The following is a 17,308-nucleotide window of genomic DNA, read 5'->3' as shown; positions in this document are numbered from 1 at the left end:
GCGTTGTGTTAGTATATGAAATCCTGTACAATGTGAGAAGAAATTCAGGCATGATCAGTGAAACTTTGTCATACAGTTCCAGGATGCTGAAGTCTGTCATGGATAACTCCTATTCCATGGTTATTTGATCAGCTGAGAGTTCAGCAGGTAACAGGAGGTTAACAAAAAGAAAAAAAATCCACCCACTCCTCCTTGAAAGCGTACTGTTCATTTTCCAAAACATAATTTTCGTTTTTCATAATATGATAGTATCGTCTATCACCACTGGTTAGTAAAAAGAGTAAAATGATCACTTGTGACCGCTGTCAGGCACCTGGGTCTTGAAGAGAACAAAAGTTCTACTTCCCGCAGAAAGAGACGTGAGCAGAATGAAAGGCCTGTTGCAACTGAACTAGTGGGAATGAAATTAGATAACCAAAGCTGTTAAGTGCCCACGATCTCCAACTTCCCTCTGGTTTTCTAGTTATAGAGCAAACAACTATAAGACAACTTCTGCTCAAGGACCCTGAAAGACCCACTTTGAGAGTTACCTCCATTTATTTCATGTGATTTTAGGTGTAATTTGCTTGCAACCCTCATGCTATTCTTTCCTGGTCAAGAAACCTTTACTGCTGGGTTGCTATTGAATATTTTTCCTTCTTCCTCTCTTTACAAAACTCAAATAATTTCCTAATTTCATAGGAGAGGTGTCATTGGTAAATCTAGCATTTGGGTAAACACCTATTCAAAGCCAGGCTCTGTAAGAAAATAAATTACATTTTTAATCCTACTTACAGATTTGACTTTCTGTTTACTGATGTACCATTTACTCACCATGTTTCAATGGGAGTAAGGCTAGATATGGCAGCCACCCCCGAGAACGCTGTTCCAAAACAATTCAGTACTGCCAGTCAGTTCCCTTACTTCCAGGCCCTCTCTCCTGCCTGTGATCTGAGCCAACACTGACACTTATCTGGTCCTGCAGCAAGTCAGTTCAGGGAGCGACACAGGTGTATGAGCATGTGTGTGCACTCATGCATGCACAGGCATGGAATTAGTAGGGTCAATTTTCTGCTACTTTAGCTTTCTGAACTAGTTTGCTTTGTAGTCAGAGGAATGCCAGGACCAACAGAGAAAGTGGCAGAACCCATTCAGATTGATTCACACATCATACCCTCTCCCCTGGCTTTCCTGAAATTAATTTTGGGGGAGGGAGAGAGGCAAGGTTATACTTAACACCAAAAGAGACTTTTGTGATTTTACATTACCTTGTCACTAAAGTAAACATTTAGGAAGTGAAACTGCTGGCCCAACTACACAGGATAAGTGCCTGCCAGTTGTTATAAAGAAGGAGCAATGTGGGCCAGAGCAGTTAAGAGGAAGGAAGGGAAATACAAATTCTACAGGAACAACCCAGAAAGGGTTAATAAGAACAAACTACTTCCTTGAGTTGTAAGCAGCTAATTAGAAACAGCTGTGATGAGACAGCCAGGAAAGCAAGAACAGGTGGAAAAGTCTCAGTAGTCTCATACCAAATTTCTAAGAGGGAAGCTACCAGTAGGAAAGAAAAATCCTCAACTATTTAACAAAGAAATAGAAAAAAGAGTGAAAATGCAAGTCCATTTTCCTGCTAGAAGGGGAATTAAGACTCTTGAAAATGAAGGGGACCCATATTAGCATGAGGCCTACAGCTGTGCTGCCATACTTTTAAGATATAAACTTGAGCTGTTAGTCTAAGTAGGGTTATCTTCACCTACTGAAACTGCACTGGCAGAAGGTCCTATGGAACAGAAGACTACTTTGACGTAATAGCTGCCAGGGAAAAGGGAGCTAGAGAAGGATGGTCATGGAAACTAGGAGCTGTTTTCTCTTTCTTCCCTGTTGGTTTTGTCCTAATGGACATTAGTTTGGGAACTAAGACTGGTGCCATGCCACTTGGGAGGAAGCTTCTAGTTTCTACTTATTTTCTGCTGATTTCCTAGTAGTAGGGTAGAGAACAAACAAAATCCCACTCATCTGGAAAAAAATAATACCAAGACAAGGGAACAGACACCGATGGAGAATAGTCGAACAGGAAGAGCCACGGCAGCTCTGGTACAACTTCTTGCTTTTTCCTGTTGCTTTTCTTCAGTGAGCATATTTTAGATATAAGGAGAGAAAAGCAACAGACATCTCTGAACAGCTATACCTCTGGCTCCCAACTATTTTTCCTTACTTTCTTTAGAGGATAAGATCTAGATCTCCAGGAACTGTTAAGACATCATTTTAAAAAAATCCAAAACATTGGAACCAAGATTCCATACCTGTCTTTTCTCCTGCTCTAAGCACTTCCTTGCAAACTATGGGCAGGAGGGCAGAGGGAAAACGTAGAAATAAATCATCATTAAAGAAACAAAAAGACCCCCACAAAACAAAACAACACAACCCCCCCCCCCGACTAAACTTTCAGGAAAATTTTGCTGCTGGATTTCTAAAACACCACTAACTAGCAACAGCTAACAAACCTTCCTTAGTATAGGAATACACATTTTGAACATTATCAACACATGTCAAAAGCAAAAATATATTTCACTAGTTATTAAAAAGATGCAAATTTTGTTACTGACTTGCAGATTATTCTAAAAATGAGAGAATATCCTGCACCATTTATCACTTACACTTATTTTCTTACTCAGATTTTGACTCTCCTCTGTGCTTTCTGGATATTATATTGCCTTACAACTTTAATTAGGAAATTAGCAGTGTTTAGCGTTCATCTTTTAATTTTTTAAGAAACATCTTTTTAAAGATATAACAGTATCTTTTATTTTACCTTTATCTACAAAAGGAGTTAAAGGCTGAAAGTAGCAGGAGTACATAGAAGCAAGAAAAACTGTTAGCCTCACTGTTTAAGTTTATTCTTCTATCCACTGATAAAGCCAGATATCAGGTATTTTCAGAAAACTACCGATAGAGCTGAGATCCCCCTGTCCTGCGATAAGAAATACTTAACTCCATGGGGAAAAAGAAAGGCTGCTAGGCTGGATAGTTCTTCACACTTAAACATAAGCTTCTTGTATTTACAACACAGATAAAAGGCCTGTTAGAAGAAGCAGACAACTTCTGGAAGAGCAAATGAACAATTTCATGTTGTGGTAAAAGATTTGTAACTATTATTCTTAACCTTATATTTGAGAGGGATTCAAATTTTCACCCATTCCAATTTTCTCATGCTTTCCCCGTAAAAATACTAAGCTGTGGGTTATGGGCAGGGCTAATTTAAAAATGCAGATGTGGACTTCTCACAGAAGCTGGCAAGAACGTAAGTATGAATAAAACTGTGCTTTAATTTCATGATAAAAGTACATTTTTCCCCCATAAATGAATAATCAATAAGTATTATTCCTTTCCAATAACAAATAGTTTTATTCTCACAACAGATTCAGATAGGATGACAAAAGTGTCTTAAGTTCAGAAGACATGCAATACTAGGCTTCTGTTAAATCAACTTAAAATCATAGCTGGTCAATGCACATAGGCCAGAAAACACAACTAAGACAAACAGAGAAGCTGTACTCTAAAGGTAAAATGTGAAAGTGCTTTTGAAATCAGTGAATTTTTGACAGTCTGTAAAGTCACTGTAGGCATTCTCCAACATTCATCGACATGACAGTCTAAGGTGATGACTTGCCCTTATCACAGGCAGGCAGTGGCTTGAAGTCACACAGATAAAGCTGAAGTATCATTTTGCTCCAAGATTCCTAAAGACTTCAAACCAGAAAACAACTTTTAAGCAGAAAAAAAAAATCATGCTAATATAATCCTGCCTATTTTTCTAGCTAAAATATGTTTCCTAGTGTGAATTGTATTATGTTGAGTCAAGCTGCAGGTCTCGATCCCATTACGTTGGCAAGAAGTTCCCTACTCATTGATGGAGAGTGGAAAAAACATTCCACATAGTTGCCATTGGCTCTACACTGAAGAAACACAAGCTACAGTTTGGCCTGTTCTTTTGGCCAGTTTCAACAGGAAGGAAGCCTGTAACTCCATCAACTCTGCTAACACCATTAGGTGATACTTTGACTTCAAGATACAAGGAAATTCCCTGTGACAGAGAGTAACTAAAATCTACAACAAAATAAAACAAAAGAATGATAAAAACATTAAAAACTAGGAGGTAATGTCAACTTCAGCACCTAGGTAAGGCTTAATCCTAAACAGTTGTGCTTCTCACAGAATTTTGTACACAGATGTGCATTTACATTAAGCTTCAGTTTGAAAAAGTTGTTCAGTACCTGTCAGCCCAGAATCTGAACACAGTGACCAAACTAGTAACTACTCTGCTTTGTTTTGAAGTCCATCCAAAATCTGCAATTTAAAGAAAATATCTACACACTAATTTTAATTTACTCACTTTTAAGTGAAGCTTCACATTCACTAATATGGCTGAATATCACATTATATGACAATTTAATAGATTCACCAGTTTCCTGTCATAATCATTAAAGGTTACAAAAAACTAACTCTCGTCCAGCTCAAATAATAATCCTTTGTAGTATGCTGGTGAAATGGGAGTATCTTTACAAAACACCCATTTTTAAATCATTTCAATCACATCTTTCCTCATACTTGATGATGCATCTCTTTTCTAAATCATTATCTCAACCTTTCCCTCTTTCTATAATTTACCCACCTCCCAGCTGTTTGGCTTGTCTATTAGCCAGCTTTTCACCAGTTTCAATGAAACCAGAATTTCCTACTGCAGTGCAAAACTGGGCTGCTACATTTAGAGATTAAAAGAAAAAACCTTCTAGCCATTCTTACTGAGAAAGAGAAGACCTTTTTGATTCTTACAGGCATCAAATCTTATATCTCACTAATGGTATGCCTGTTTAAAGCATCTGAGATGCCTTGATTATCTCCAGATAACAGGAAAAGAAAAAAAAAGAAAGAAAGAAATCACTGCTACCATCTTTCACCAACGTACGCCAGTAGTGAAGATTTCCGACAGCATGTCAGAACCCACATACATAGGCTTTGCTAGAGAAGCCAGTTCAGCTAGTTCCTGTCCTACTTTTTGAAGGGCTAACTCTTAATGTGCATCATTTAAGTGATTCAGCTGGTGACTCTGTAAACAGCTGCACTGATAGGTTGGAAGACAAATTCTTGCTGGAATTACCACTTATCTATCATAACTATACCTGTAGATCTACACCTTCATGGGCTTTCCTCAGCAATATCATCTTAAAGAATTCTTATCCCTTCCTCTACTTTGCTATACCTCAGTGGTATTGAAAAAAATCTACTTGTGGGATCATACTACAAGCCAAATGAGCAAACTAAGAGGAAAGAATGGCAAATCCACATGCCAGCATTGCTGCAGAAGTGTGAAACATCAACCTGTGTACAGTTATATGAAAATGCTGAACTGATCTAATGACTATCCAGCATCCAGAAGGAGGCAGTCTCCTTGATGAGATCACCTCACAAATGGAAACAATAATGCACTTTTTTGATTAGTTTTCTACCCAGTTCATAAACTGAACTAACTCACAAACAGATGAGACAAGTTGGCAGAGATGAGCTCATGACAGTGAAAGAAACAGTGAAATCTTTCCCTTTCAGTCACAGCAAGCTACCAGACTGGCTCAGATGCATGAAACTGCACTCTAAATGTGCCACTTCACTCTGCTTCACATTTCTACCTGCTACCGAGCAAGCATTCTTCCACCAGCATCCCACTGGTCATTCTTTGAACTGCAAGTTGCATACCGATCCCCAGTACTTATTTAAAAGTCCTTGGTAATCCATATGAGGATAGAAACAATCATTTATTACAAATGCTACTCAGAGCCGTCAATAGGATCCAAGAAACTGATCAAGCGTCATTCCTCAGCTGCTAATTAATCTTGCTTTCCCCACACTAAAGCCCCCAAAGACTTTAAAGCAGAGGTACTATAGACTTCTGTAAGATACACTTTCTATTCAGAATATTACCTCCCTGTGTTTGCACAAAAAAGCCGCAGACACTACTTCTGTTTGTTCTCAGGTTAAGGGGGAAAAAAAAAAGTGGTTTTGTCACATCAGTGAACTAAATCAGAGCATAAAAGGATCTGACAACTACCAGAGTTGCTGCAAGAAATGAAAGTACTACTGGGAGAACTGATGTCTTCCTTTCAGCCTGGAAACCACAGGGGTTTTCAACCTCATGTGGAAAAAAGAAACAAATAACGGGTATTTTCTCTGAACCTTGCTGCCTGACATATCACCTGCCAGAAACAAGAGGCTGGGGAAAACATAAGTTTCCCCCGTCCAAGTGATGGTTCTTTCTTGCTGTTTACAAATTATTTTATTCTCCTTCATCAGAAACTGTGGAAGCGAACCCTACAAGTACTGTACTTCCTTACGCCTGGGAAAGAAATACCAAAATGAAAAACCAAAATGTACTTTTTTGAAGAAAAGCAAGAATTAACTCTTTAATGCATGTAAATGTGAATGTATACATTACAGGCCTAACTCAGATATAAGAATATAGATAACATTGCTTTAAAATTGCTAGCAGTCAGATTTTTTTTTTTATTGTATTCAACTAATTTTACAAGAAAGGTCTCATTCCAGCTGAAGTTCTGACTGTCAAATCACGGATATGAGCTACTACCATAGACATAAACAGACTTGCCAACTTTGATTGACTTGCAGAATCACAGAATTGTTGAGGTTGGAAGGGACCTCTGGAGATCATCTGGTCCAGCTGCCATGCTCCTGCAGGGTCACCTGGAGCACATTGCCCAGGATCACATCCAGATGGCTTTTGAGTATCTCCAAGGATGAAGACTCCACAACCTCTCCGCACAACCTCCTCCGGGGCTCTGTCACCCTCACAATAAATAAGTTTTCTCATATTCAGATGGAACTTCCTGTGTTTCAGTTTGTGCCTGTTGTCTCTCGTCCTATAGCTGGGCACCACAGAAAGGAGAATGGCCCCATCCTTTTCACATCCTCCCTTTAGATACTTATACACATTGATAAGATTCCCCCTCAGTCTTCTCCAGGTTGAAAAGTCCCAGCTATCACAGCCTTTTCTCATGAGAGGCTCCACGTCCTTCATTATCTTTGTAGCTCTCCACTGGACTCACTCCAGTAGATTCATATCTCTTGTATTGCAGAGCACAGAATTGGACACAGTACTCCAGATGCGGCCTCACCAGGGCTGAGTAGAGGGCAGGATCACCTCCCTCGACCAGCAACACTCTTCCTAATGCACCCCAGGATACCATTGGCCTTCTTGGCCACAAAGGCACATTGCTGGCTCACAGTCAGCTTGTCCGCCAGGACTCCCAGGTCCTTCTCTGCAGAGCTGCTTTCTAGCAGGTCAGCCCCTAGTCTGCACTGCTGCATGAAGTCATTCCTTCCTAGGTGCAAGACCCTGCACTTGCCTCTGTTGAGCTTCATGAGGTTCCTCTCCACCCAACTCTCCAGTCTGCTGGCATCCATCTGAATGGTAGCACAGCCCTCTGGTGTATCAGCCGCTCCTCCCAGTTCTGTATCGTCTGTCAATTTGCTGGGAGTACACTCTGTTCCTTCATCCAGGTCATTGATGAATAAGTTAAATAATATCAGACCCAGCACTGACCCCTGGGAGACATCACTAGTGACAAGCCTCCAAACAAACTTCGTGTCACTGAGCACAATCTTCTGAACTTTGCCTTTCAGCCAGTTCTCAAATCCACCTCACTGTCCACTCATCTAGCCTTCACTTCCTGAGCTTGCCTATGAGGATGTTATGGGAGACAGTGGCAAAAGCCTTGATGAAGTAAAGGCAGACAACCTCCACTGCTCTCCCTTCATCTACCCAGCCACAGAAGTCCATCAGATTGGTTAAGCATGATTTCCCCTTTGTGAGCTCATGCTGACTACTCCTGATCATCATCTTTTCCTCCACATGCTTAGAAAAGGCATCCAGGACAAGCTGTTCCCTCATCTTTCTGGGGATTGAGGTGAGGCTGACTAGCCCATAGTTCTTGAGGTCCTCTTTGTCCTTTCTGAAGTCTGCAGTGCCATTAGCTTTCTTCCAGTCCTCAGGCACCTTTCCTGATCTGCATGACCTTTCAATGATGGAGAGTGGCCTTGCAAGGATATCCACCAGCTCCCTCAGCACTCATGGGTATCCAAGGACTTGTGGACGTCAAGTTTGCCTAAATGATCTCTTACCCAATCCTCCTCCACCACAGGAAAGTCTTCCTTTCTTCAGATTTCTCCCTGGTCTCCAGGGTCTGGAATTCATGGGGGCTGGTCTTAGTAGTAAAGATTGAAGCACATAAGGCATTTAGTATCTCTGTGTACTCCGTATCCTTCATCACCAGGGCCCCTGCCACACTCAGCAGCAGGATCATGTTTTCCATGTCTTCCTTTTGTTGCTGATGTATTTAAAGAAGCCCTTCTTGCTGTCTTGACATCCCCTGCTAGATTAAACTCCAAATGGGCCTTGGCTTTCCTAGTCCTATCCCTGCATACTCAGACGATGCCTCTGTATTTGTCCCAAGAGGCCTGTCCCTCCTTCCACCTTCTGTGCACTTCCTTCTTCTGTTTGAGTTCTGCCAGAAGCTCCTTGTTCATCCATGCAGGTATCTTGCCCTCTTTTCTCAACTTCTTGACTTACCTCTATCATAACTGATTTCTTGACTTACCTCTACCCTAAACAATTACCAACAAACATAGGCTAGTGAGGTTCTAATTCATGTACTTTCATAATTCTCAAGATTAGTCTGAATGATTCACACAAGTCGTGTCAAAATGGTCGAATTACAGCTATTAAAGACAATACTGCAGTAAACAATTTTAATCAAAACAGACAAAGTTCAAGGTGATTGAAGAACTAACAAGCATAATCTATAAAAGATAACACAAATACTTGGTCTGCTTAATATCTTTGTCTAGCTCAATACATGTATCTTGGAAAACATTTTATTATTCATGGTACTGCAAACCCTTCTGAGACTGACTTATTAAATAAATATTTACACAGTGCCTTGTACAACAGGGCCTAATCCAACTCAAGTTCTCTAGCCAATACCAAAACATAAATAAAAATTAATAATTTGGTATTGGCAATTTTTCAGGCAAAACATCTTAAAATATACAGTTTGAGGCAAAAAAGATCTTATCCCTGTTTATCAAAGACCAGAGCAGTACTTCTAAAAAAAAAATGGCAAAAATGAGGCACTAAAATTTTAACGGAAGCAGCTTCACAAGACAATGTGAAGCACACAATATGTGAATCACATAATGATAACATGAAGCCTATTGTATTTCTGTTAACTGCTGAAACATAAATGTTATGAAAATATACTGATAAAAAATGATAAACAAATAGATGCATCAACAAACAAGTTGCCTTAAAAAAACCCTCTTACAAAGCAATTTCCATTGAAAATGCACTTTAAAAACCTCCAAAGGTTTTCCTAATTACCCTTAAACTCAATGCTTCAACTTTGTCTAAGTCATCTATAAGCACACCTAGTAACAACAAAGCACCTTCTTGCCCACTAAACAAAAGATGCACTTCTAACAACAAAACTTCAGTTCTATTTGCTGCAGTATATTTCACATATTCGAGGGGGTTCTCATCCATTTCTCCTAGCATTATCTATAAGATAGAGGTATACTATATAAATACTTATTTCAAGGTCCAATGAAATACACACATGCACACACACATATATAAAAATCTTTACTTGAAAGCATATTAAAAAGTAAACTATTTCAGGTTTATATGGCTTATCTTCACAGATAAATTTATTAGACCTGGAGAACATCAAATAGATCATTGTATGCAAGTGCCTACAGAGGCATGACTGAATTGTACTGTAAGTGCAAGACACTCAAACATCTAACTCAAGTTAATCAAAAGAAATTCCAAAACAAAATGCAACAGTAAAACAAGGCTTTTGACTTAAAGTATTTTGAAAGAAATACACATTTCTTATCCGGCTTAAACAACTCCCCCCTTACTCATGCACATTCTTCACCCATTCTGCTACATGCACAGTGCACATATATGCACATAGGTGGTTGGGCAATTACACGTTGAACCAGACTGTTTTTTGGTGGGATCTGTTTCATACAACTATACAAACACATGCAGACACAGCAGAAGAGGCTCTGTACCACCTACCATCTAACAACAGCCCCACCCCTCAAGAGTTTCTACCACTGTTTGGAAATTAGGCACTGTTAAAACATGATCCTAGCAGCCCAGCAGCCTGCTTAGCTACCTTACATATCTCACTTGGGTTCCTGTGTGATCTTCATCTTCTCAATAATCTACTGTAACACCATTTCTATTTAGTAAACCAAAAACAGCAGCTGCTGCTAACTATTTTCTTAAAGGAATTGTCCTATAAATAGCAGAACTAATAAAGCCCTATTTCCCATAGATTTGCATTCCGTTTCTGCCATGCCCCCATGTTGCAAGTAATCGCATTCCACCTCTATCCCAAATGCCTATTATCTTACCCCTCTTTTCCGAGCACTAGCCACAATATACTTAACCTCTCATGTCCTCTAACTTCTCCCTAAAAAGACGTAGCACACATCATATCTAATTCTTACCCAGCAGACAAATGTTTGCTGGTCAGCTGGCAGACCAAATTGCAAGTAACTTCTGAGTTTATCCAAACTTTCTGCAAAAGAGATCTTTTTATTCAGTGAAACCATCTATTTTAACAGAGCTTGTTAAATATTATTAAACTTAAGGTGTTTGAGACCTTGTCCTGTGGCTAATTTTCCCCTTGCTGAAATTACTTGATGAGTTCAAATTTTACTAAGGTATAGGACTGAAAAAAAACATAACTGCTCAAGATTTGTGTCTTTTGAAAAGCAAATTAAATATGACTATACATATATGCACAATATAAACTGCCAAATTACAGTCTGGAGTAACATTTAAATGTTAAAGAAAATCCTCAAAAACAGTAATCTGTTAAATTTGATATCACCATCAGTATCCTTATGCTTCTCCATTAGCTTTTTTATTACTTCTGATCTACTTCCTGGTAGGCAAAAAAAAGACAGTGTAAAAGGATCTGTAAAAACTGAGAGCTCTGAAGTAAGTACCCGAAAGTGGTTAGACAAAACTGAAATCTAATCTCTTCAAAGGCAACTCTACTTCTCTTAAAAAGAAAAAAGTCATGAAAAAATAGATATATCCCTGTATCTTACCCACATGTGAACAGTTGATTCAGAAGTCTAAAGTCACAAAAAATTCTTTTCCGTCTAACTATGTAAGGTTTCTTAAAGAAATATTTACATTTTCTATTTATCCTTTTAGTAACTATTTGAATATACTGACCGTTACCAAACACATGTTAAAGGAGGTGTAAAAATCTCAAAGATAAAAATGCCTCTACAAGTTTTGTGAAAGCTAGCAGCTGCGCAGACAAAAGAGACTCAAATTAGTGCCTTTATTAAGGGAAAAGCAGGTGGAACTCTGCCTTCTCCATTGGCAGCCCCAGCAGCCCAACCAGTCAGCATACATGTAACACCAGATTTCATTAATTGTGGAATAAGCTTAAGGTTACTTGGATAAAAATTCAAATACTAACCTAAGAAAACTGTAAAAGAATTGAGCATATATAATAGTTTGGATTTTTTTTTTTTTTAGGGGGGGAGGTAAATTCTAGAAAGTGTAACAATACAATGGCTAATACAGATGCAGGCTTTTTTTCTCTCTCTCTCTCTTTTTTTTTTTAAAGCATTAGAATCTACTACATGTAACCAGTAGAGATCTCTTTTTTTCCAACTGCCATTAGATGTTTCTGAATTAACACTGTTTTAAACACTAATGAGAGTACAAATGTCACATCCATTCTGAAACATTGATTTTTAAATAAAGGAAAAATTAAATTCCACCCATAGTATAAAACCAGGATTTGTATGATTTTTAAACCACTCATCCTTAAAGAGAGTGAAATTCGATCTTCATCTACAGTCAGAATAGAAGAGATATCAGTTTTATAGCAATATGGAAAATGTATTATACAGAGCATTTGTCTAAGAATATAATACAGATTTTAATCAAGAAAATCTTTTTCATATAAATCTGCAGCCAGGTATAACTTTGTTAACATAGATAAAACTATTTAGCACATTACCCTAACTTATACCTGATTTCTTGACACCAAAAAAATACCTAAAACACACATCCAAAAAACCCCTAACTACATCCAGGCAAACAGCAACAAAATCTTTAGAGATCCCTTTCATTCAACAACATACAAAGTTCCAAGAATACCAAGATATCATGTATGCACAGCACAGATCACAATATTAATTATGCCAAGTAACTTCACTTGGTTGACTATAACCTGACTACTACCGATTAAGGAAATCCAAAGATAGCATAGTATAGCTAGAAAGAACATCTGTATTCTGTCTGGAATACCTTTTTGTATGAGCTTGCTGGGCAGGTGTATAGAGTTTAATAATAATAAAAAAAGTTCCCAACTTTACTTAGAGTTGTAATTATTAGATAGGTCTGCAAAAACTTCTGCTAGAGACAGCATTAATTATCACAGTAATTTTTTTGATAAGCATTCTTAAGAGAGGGTCAAACTGAAACAATCACTACACTGAAACTTCTGATTGAAGTAAGAAGTTACCAAAAAATCTTACCCAATTGTGAATCTGATTGCTTTCTCTCTCACAGTTGCATTTAAATATGCAGGATACAATCAGTTTGTTAAGCAGGGTTCAAGAAATCTTAGAGCATCCACCAGCATTTTTCCTGTTGGATACAGAAAGCATATACTTATCCAATGGAGATCACCTACTATGTAGTTAAAAAGAAAAAAAACAAAACAAAACACCAACCTTGAATCACTGTATATATTAATGGAAAAAGCTTAACTTTCATTTCAATCATTTAAATATTTGAGTTTTGAGTACAGCTTTAAAAAAATCCAGTTCTGAATCACTGGAATTTTTGTTCTATTTCCTGTAAAAGCACCAACAGCAACATCGTTCAGCATTCCACTCGCAACAGTTCAGAAAAGATCAGCCCGATCCCTCAAGTCCTAAATTTACAGTCATTTCATAAACTCTAGGTCATATCTAACCAACTTATTTCTTCCAATATTTCCAAAATAGAATTCATGGTAAGAGGGGATGCAACTTGCAAATGGATGAAGAGCAATCCAGTTTTATGTTTCAAAGTACTTACTCACATACAGTACTTTGCCAAAAGCTAGCAAATATATGTTTGCTGAGAAGAATAATCTTTTCAACAGATGACAGATATACTTCTACAAGGCTTGAAGAGCATACCTTGGTATGGCACACAGTTATCTGTGAAGCCAAAGACCATTACAAAACAACACAGGACCACAGCCTTCAAGGCAAGGCCACAGTGTGTGGGGGGGAATCACTGCTTTCTTCCATCCTGTCACTGCTGGAAAAGAGAAGAAATTTCTACTGGGATACTCTCATAGGAAAATCAGTCCTTTTCAAGAATTCTATTTTTATATCAGTAGATATAAAAACCCTAGCTTCTCTCGTTGTTGAAAAGGAAAACAGTTTACATTTCACAAAGTCTTCAGAAGCTGGTGTAAGGAAGGGTAATATAGCAAAAATATGGCACCACTCCTACATGTAATAATAACAGGGAACGCTTTACCAAGCCTCTTTCAGTCACCAAACTGGGATGACCCAAACTCTAAAGAGTATCTCCTTCTACAGCTTCTTTCTCTCTCTCTCTCTCTTTTTTTTTTTTTTTTTTTTTTGCCACTTCTAGGCTCTTCTGTGAAGGAGCACTAGAAAAAGGACTTTTCTTTCTCTCTCTCTCTCTCTTTTTTTTTAATTGAAAATCAGCTCAGTGTTTATCCTGCTACACTACCATTCAAGGTAGTATTTATATGGATGAGCCTCCATAGGTTTACTATATGGATAAAATTAACAGCCACAAGTGACTGAAACTTTCATTTAAATAAAATGGCAGAACTTACTGAAGCTGATGACATGTGTCTCCTAATTCGTCATCAGAACTTCCCTCTTACCAAGGGTATATACAAGATTCGAATTCTGAGGTATGACAAAACCCAGTTACAATCATCCAAATAAAAGAATAACTGAAATATATTCATATAAAATACAAATGCCTGGTTATCTGGGAGATCATTAGCTAAAGTGAAAACTATTTCTGATTTCAGGAAATCAAAGCCAATCATAAACACAGTGCTATTGCTATGGAGTTGCTAGCCTGCTATTATAGCCCATCTGCAATACAATTTTACAGTGTCTAAAGTTATGACACAAAAAAAATTGAATAGCCTTTTAGAATGACTCAGTATTTAATATACACTTTTTAAACATCTACATAAGTGAGACTACCAAGTATTATATACAACACCATTCTCATTGTTCTATGGTTAAAACTTCAGAAACAGTTTTATTCAGTCTGTCAAATACCTTAAAATCAAGGCACCAAAAACCCATGCACAGCAAGGATTAGGTTTCAAACGTGTTGTTTTCTGATTGTATTTTTTTTCATTTGTGCTTGCTACCACTAATATGGAAACACCTAGATGTCTTGGGCATAAACCACGGCCCGCTGTGCTACTAGGTGAAGTGCAAAGAACACAGAGTCCCTGCCCTGAAGGCCTTACAACATCTAACAGGACTTAGCATTTAAATTTTTAACATGAGCTTTTCAATGAATGAGACAAAGTACAAGACACCTCTGCACAGTGTTCCCAGGTCTTACAGAGGGATAAAACAGAAAAGAAGTGAAACTGTATCCATCTCTTCTCTTCAAAACCCCTCTTATCAGAAACATTTCAAGAATTTCTACTCAACTATTAAACTAACTCGAATAATGGAAACTAACGTCCCAAATATACTATATATGGAATCAAACTCAGCCAACCCCCCCAAAGACACCACACACCAAAAATCGCACCTCTGACACTTCGTTACTCATCCTCAAATGGCGGAGTGTGGCCCCGCGCACTCACACCTGTCACCTGCCACGCGCCAGGCCACCCCGTCCCCCGGCGAGGCAAGCCCAGCCTGCTGGCAAGCTGCTTCCTCTCCCGCCGGCGCCGGGGAAGCCCGTTTCTGCCCGCGGGACGCAGCTCAGCGGGGTGCCCCGCTCCCTCCGACACACGCACCCGGATCCCTCCCCGCATGGGGGAAGCTTCGGCGCCTCGTGAAGAAAAATAATTTTCCACCTCTCGCTGGACACCCCGCCGGGCGGCAGCTTCCCCTTCCCTCCCCGCCGAGGGGGCTGATTCTCACCGGGCCGGGATGAGCGGGACGCTGGGGGCTGCCCCCCGTTCCCCCCCAACCCCCGTGCAGAGGCCTCCCTTCCCCTCGCCCTGGCAAAGCCCGGGGCGAGGACAGGGGCTCCGGGAGCCGCCGGGTCAGCGGCCTCGGGCCCCCGGCCCCTCTCGGGCCTGCGGGCCGGGCCAGCCCCCCGCGCCTCCCTCTGTAGCCCCCGAGGGATGGGGGCAGCCCCGCCAGGAAACCAGCCCGGGGAAGCGCAACCAGGCCCGCCTCGGCGGGGTCAGCCTTACCCTTCTTCTTCTCCTCCTCCTCCTCCTCCGCCTCCTCCTCCGCCGCCTCCCCCACCAGGGCAGCCGCCGCCACTACCACCGCCACCAGCGCCGCCGCCGCCTCCGCCCGGCAGGGGGGACCCCGCCGACCCGACCCACTCCGCAGCCTCCCGCCGCCGCCGTCCCGCTCCGGGGGAGGAGGAGGAGGAGGAGGAGGAGGAAGGGAAGGGGGGTGTCCGTGCTGCCGCCGCCGGCGGGCGAAGCGGGGAGGCCGGGGTGGGCGGGTGGGTGGGTGTCTGCGGGCGCCGCTCCCGTCCTCAGCTGGAACCGCTCCGGCTCCGCGCCGCTCCCGGCCCCCCCTCCCCCCGCTCGCTGCGCTCCGAATCAAAATAGTGCCACAATATGGCGGCCGCGGCGGCGGCACAGCATCGCGAGACCTTGCCCCGAGGGCTAACGGGATGCGGCGCGCGGGGGAAGGGGGCGGGGCGGGCGCCAATGGGCGGTGGGCGGGCGGGGCCGGGGGCGAGGCCGCCGCCGCCGCCGCCGCCGCCGCCGCCGCCGCCGCCGCTGCCGGTGCTGCTGCTGCTGCTGCTGCTGCTGCTGCTGCTGCTGCTGCGGCGCTGCACCGCCGCGCCGCACCGCGTGCGGGGGTTGCGCGGGGAGGCGCCGCCCTGCCGCGCGGGGCGGGGGCGGAGACACCGCCGCCGCTGCCCGGCCCGGCCCGGCCCGGCGCGGCCCTCGCCGTGCGCGCGCCCGGCTTGCGTGCGGTAACGGCCGCCTCGAGGGCGGAATACCCGTTAAAATGGGCTGAGGGGAGAAGCGCAGCCACCGGAAAGGGTAGCATCTGCTGGGGGCGGGGAGGGGAAGAGGAGAGGAAAAGTTGAATTAAAAAAAAAAAAAAAAAAAAAGTAGACCTGAAATACTAACTCTGAGGGGGGAGTGGCAGGAGCTCTCAGTGTGGAGGACTGGTGCGTTCTCCGAGCTGCCAGCTTTGCACAGGACACAGTGTTTCCATCGTCGCACAGAGGTACAGCACAGCCTAGTCCGACCCGTCAGATGTGGGTCGGACTCCCCCGCAGATGGGAAGGCTGATGCCCTTGACTGCAGTGGGGCATTCGAGTAGGTCTTTGTATTTCCCTTAAGTATTATTATATTTCCTTTAAGTAAGTTTCACCTTAAATGAAAAAAAAAACAGTGTTCTGATGTGTTTGTAAAATCATTCAGTAAATCAGTTGGGGATTTGGGAGTGATACCCAAATAACCCATAACAAGCATTACACCACTTTCCCACTCCCTTTACTTTCTTCCTACGTTCTCTCTACAATTAGCAGATGCTGACACATGCTGTCTGACAAAGGACAGTCTATATTTTCATTCTTGGCTAATCCTAGTCTGTATTGTACAGCTAAAGACCAAAATACTTCAAAAATAATCGTTGCCATCTGTAGCAGAATGAAACTCTCTGAAAACCTGCAATCTAGAACCTGGCAGGGAAAGAGAGATGGTGGGACTTTGAGATTTCCCCATACAACAGTGGTACTGTGAATAAATCAGCAAAAAGAAAGAAGTTTCTTTTTCCATCTTGTAATTGCCACAGGCACGAATGATTTCCAGAGCGTTACAGATATGTGAAAGGAGCTACATAGGAAGGCCATAGTCACCCTGAAACCTTAAGAGCTGTGCAATCCATTGCAATGGTGTGGTGAGAAAAACTATGGTGGTCCATAGTTTCTTCCTAAGACATCAGCTGTCAAATTGGTCTATTGACAGCTATAAGATTAAATGACATAAATAAACTAAGG

At 41.5% G+C, this 17,308-nt stretch overlaps 1 protein-coding gene across 4 annotated transcripts in view; it reads right to left on the bottom strand.

Annotated features, from left to right (window-relative positions):
- TAB2 (TGF-beta activated kinase 1 (MAP3K7) binding protein 2) overlaps nt 1-15,600 on the bottom strand; it is a 67,885-nt gene extending 52,285 nt beyond the window's left edge. The window contains exons 1-2 of one of the 4 annotated variants that reach the window (XM_062572367.1): nt 15,528-15,567; nt 12,631-12,742 (exon numbers count right to left, since the gene is read on the bottom strand). The gene's annotated coding sequence lies outside the window, so the exon portion shown is untranslated. Of the gene's footprint in view, nt 1-12,630; nt 12,743-13,281; nt 13,305-14,911; nt 15,172-15,527 lie in introns of those variants that run through there. The other 3 variants (XM_062572366.1, XM_062572368.1, XM_062572369.1) reach the window with 3 other exon arrangements.
- Between the last annotated feature and the right edge of the window lie 1,708 nt (nt 15,601-17,308).

Source organism: Rhea pennata, chromosome 3 (genome assembly GCF_028389875.1).
Source record: "Rhea pennata isolate bPtePen1 chromosome 3, bPtePen1.pri, whole genome shotgun sequence".
NCBI lineage: Eukaryota > Metazoa > Chordata > Aves > Rheiformes > Rheidae > Rhea > Rhea pennata.
The sequence above is the reverse complement of the archived record's forward strand: the minus strand, read 5'-3'. Positions and strand labels throughout refer to the sequence as shown.